The 4,168-nt window shown below is 41.3% G+C and overlaps 1 non-coding gene across 1 annotated transcript; it reads right to left on the reverse strand.

Moving 5' to 3' along the window:
- Positions 1–413: 413 nt before the first annotated feature.
- Positions 414–519, reverse strand: LOC116463257 (U6 spliceosomal RNA). Its single transcript, XR_004246630.1, has one exon. It is a non-coding gene; the product is annotated as a U6 spliceosomal RNA (small nuclear RNA).
- Positions 520–4,168: the final 3,649 nt, after the last annotated feature.

Here is a 4,168-nt window from a genome sequence, read left to right on the forward strand (position 1 = left end):
TTATTTCTGGGTTCTCTATTCTGTTCCATTGGTCCATGAGCCTGTTTCTGCACCCGTACTATACTGTTTTAGGTTTTAGTTACTGTAGCCTTATAGTATAGTTTGAAGTCAGAAAGTGTGATGCCTATGGCTTTTTTTTTTTTTTTTTTTTCTTAGGATTGTCTTGGTGGTTATACAAGCTCTTTTTCGGTTCCCTATGAGTTTCAAAATAGTTTTCTTTTTCTAATTCTGTGAAGAATGTCAATGGTAGTTTAATGAGAATATCATGGAATCTATAAATTGCTTTGGGCTGTATATTGCCATTTTCACGATGTTGATTCTTCCTATGCATGAGAATGGAATGATTTTCCATTTGTTTGTGTCATCTGTAATTTTTTTGAGCAGTGGTTTGTAGTTCTTCTTGAAGAGATCCTAAAAATATGGAATGTTTCATGAATTTAGCATCATCCTTGCACAGGAGACATGCTAATCTTCTTTATATTGTTCCAGTTTTAGTATATATACTGCTGAACTGAACATTATAAAAGTTTTTCTACAAACAATGCCACATATATAAGTAGACATAAAATTCTATCTTGCATAGCCACATTTTCAAGATGATACTATTTATTAATCATATGCTATCTTTTCCTACAACCAGTGTGTTTTCTTTTAGTGAAAAGTATTTAAAAAATGGGACTTTAAGGCTATAGTTGTAGGACACAATTGTATTTGCTTCTTAATTTTTCAGTATGATAGTTGAACTTATTTGTATGTGTTTATACAGTCATGAGCAGTATAACAATGACAGACCATATAAATGATGGTGGTCCCATAAGATTACAATAGAGCTAAAAAATTCCTGTCACCTAGTGATGTCATAGCCATCTAAATGTAATAGAGCAATGCATTCCTCACATATTTGTGGTGATGTTGGTGTAAACAATCCTACTACACTGCCAATTGTACAAAAGTATAGCTTGTACAATCACATACAGTATATAGTATGTGATAATGTCACGAGATCCTTGGGGTGTTGCTTCTCCAGCCAGAAACCTCCGTGGCCAGTGGTGCCTTTGCCTGAGTTTTGCTAGGGCCTGTTTGGCTCATTTCACCCATTCAGCCTGGCAGGCTGTGTTCAGCTCATCCTACTGGCCTGGATGCCACACCTGCCAAGGCTGAGACAGGTGCGGAGCAAGGAGCGGTTTGTGAGTGACCAATTGTGTGGTCCAGCCACTGTGCATAGCCAGGCATGTCCGCTTCAGTGCAGAGGGCAGCTCCAGGCACCAGCATAGGTGTCAGTTCCCTGTGAGGCTGTGACTGGGCCAGGCATACCGCAAGCAGCCTCCATGGCTGGCACTGGGGAATGTGGTGGCACCCAAAAGCTGGGAGATTCCAGGAACCACAGAGTCCAAAAGAGGGTGTCACAACCTTGGGTCAGGGAAATGCAAGGTCTGGGCTCCTCAAAGGGCCACAGCTCTTCTCTCCTTCTCTCTTCACTCCTTCTTATTACCTGCAACATGGCAAGCAAGGGATGTGTTTCAGCTCTGTTTGTGGTACAGCTCTTTCAGCCCTGCCATTTGCTGAGTCCCATTTCCAGGAGGAATGAGATACGTGAACGAGTGTAGGGTAGGCAAGGCAAAGAGGCGCTTTATTGACGGAACAGCTCAGAGGAGACTGACAGTGGGTAGCTCCTCTCTGCAGGCAGGTCATCTCAGTGAGTGTCCACCCCTCAGCAGAGGGGAGACCCACAGTGGGTAGCTCCTCTTCACAGGCAGGTCCTCCCAACATCCCTTCAGCTCTGGGCAGACTAGGCAGAGAGGAGACCCACAGTGGATAGGTCCTCTCCACAGGCAGGACATCCTAACTTCTGTTCAGCTCTCAGCAGAGAGAGGTTTGATGGGCTTCAGAGGGGAGGAAGTGTGTGCTGATTGGTCCATGGACAGCCATGGGTGGGCCTGGAAAAGCACCATATGTTCTCACTCCAGTCCATGGAACTGGCAGCCCGTACGAGGCCCGAAGGTGGGGCTTCACTGGGAAACCACCCCTTTCCACCCAGGAGCCTGTCAGCCTCCTGCTGCCATCAGCGTGCCATCCACAGAGTCCAGGCTGTTAAGGCCAAGGGATGCCTGCAGGTCCATGCTGAGCCACCCTTAGTACCACCCTCAGCCTCTCTCCTGTGCTGTCAGGGCCCAAAGTCTAGAGGGGGCCAGGGAAGTAGACAGCTGGCATGTCAGCACCACTCTGAGCACAGACACACCTGGATGAGTTGCAACAGTGTCTGAGCTCAGCATCAACTTTGCTCCAAAATCAAAGTGGAGGACAGGAGTAGGGGGAGTCCAGGCAGCGGGGGCAGGCCTTTCTGAGCCTGCAGGGATGGGGCCTTCCCAGAGAGCACAGGGATGCCCGGGTCTGCAGCTGTGGCTGGACAGCTGCTTCCATCAATACTGATAATAATTGACTATGTTACTGGTTTATGTATTTACTATATTATACTTTTCATCATCATTTTGAAGTGTACTCTTTCTACCTATAAAAAAGTTTACTGTAAAATAGTTTGCTGTGTTGTGTTGGCAGAAGCCTCATATATATCGTTTATGGTGTAACTTGATTGTTTCATTTTCTCTTGTGCCTTGTTTAATCTTTTGTTGTTTTGTTCCTCATGATCCACAGGCATACAAAATCCATGACTAATGTTGTCAATAGGTGGTGTTGTCAATAGTGATTGACTGGGAAACAAAATTATAAGTGATTAAGGAATACAAAGGTGGAAAATCATGGGTGGTTATTGCTCTACAGTCTCATTTTGTCATAGCTACAATCATGAAGAACAGGAACAAAGTGATAGAAGGTGTTTAAGAATCTGCTTGATTAGGTCAGGAGTTCGAGACCAGCCTGACCAACATGGTGAAACCCCATCTCTACTGAAAGTACAAAAATTAGCCAGGCATGGTGGCGTGTGCCTATAATCTCAGCTAATCAGGAGGCTGAGGCAGGAAAATTGCTTGAATCTGGGAGGTGGAAGTTGCAATGAGCAGAGATTGAGCCACTGCACTCCAGCCTGGACAACAGAGCAAGACTTTGTCTCAAAAAAACAAAACAAAACAAAACAAAACAACAGAATCTGCTTGATTGAACGCAAAGAAGCTTACAAAACTTTGAGAATGACTTAGATTAGATATGGAGAAACTTCTCACGACCTGGATTTAAAAGCAGACACAGAAGTGTATCCTTCTCAGTATTATGAAAATCACAGCCAACGCAAAAAGTTTGTTTGCAACATTGAAAGAAAAGATTGAACCTATTTCACAGGTTCTAGCTTAGATGCAATTCTGGCTTTGATGCAAGCTTACTTATATATATTATTTTAAATTTTATTATTACTATTTTATTTATTTGAGACAGGTTCTCACTCTATCATCCAGGCTGGATTACAGTGTCACAAACATGACTCCCTGTAGCCTTGACCTCCTGGGATCAAGTGATCCTCCCACCTCAGCCTCCCAATATTCTTGATTCTGGTTTCTTTGGATTTCTCTTGCTATATCTCCAGCTCAACAATGTAGCTGAAAATAATTGTTAAGATATATCTTATGAAACATGTTAAAATATAAGATAACTGCTATCCTAGAACTTATCTTCAGACATCTGGTCTATCATATTTTCAGAAACTGACAACCTGCTTTGATGTAAAACAGTGTTCTATTTTATTAGGACCAAAATATTTTACTCACTCCATTATATTTCTGGTCCTAAGAACCAATTAATGGAATCAAAACTAATTTGGAAACGTAAATTGATTTATGTGACTTCACTATACATATTCGTTTTGGTGGGGAGAAAAAGATGCCATCACAAACATAACTCAAGGCAAAGATTTTGACTATAATTCAAGATAAGGGAAAAATTTTAAAATGCTTTCTTTACATGCTGTGTTTTTTCCTTGAAAGAGTTTCTGTTAATGACATATATTAAAAACTAATATATATTTCTACATTTATATTGTACATTTAATAAAATGTACAAATAAACCACTAACTTCAGATAATACATTATCTCATAATCTTTTATGCATTTGGCTTATGAAAGTATTAGATTTTGCATTGTTTTGCTGAAATAGAGACATTCTGACTTTATCGGGTCATTTTCATAATTTTTTGGTAATTGTATAATTAAGAAAAGGCACATT

This window comes from Hylobates moloch, unplaced genomic scaffold (assembly GCF_009828535.3).
Source record: "Hylobates moloch isolate HMO894 unplaced genomic scaffold, HMol_V3 SCAFFOLD_30, whole genome shotgun sequence".
NCBI lineage: Eukaryota > Metazoa > Chordata > Mammalia > Primates > Hylobatidae > Hylobates > Hylobates moloch.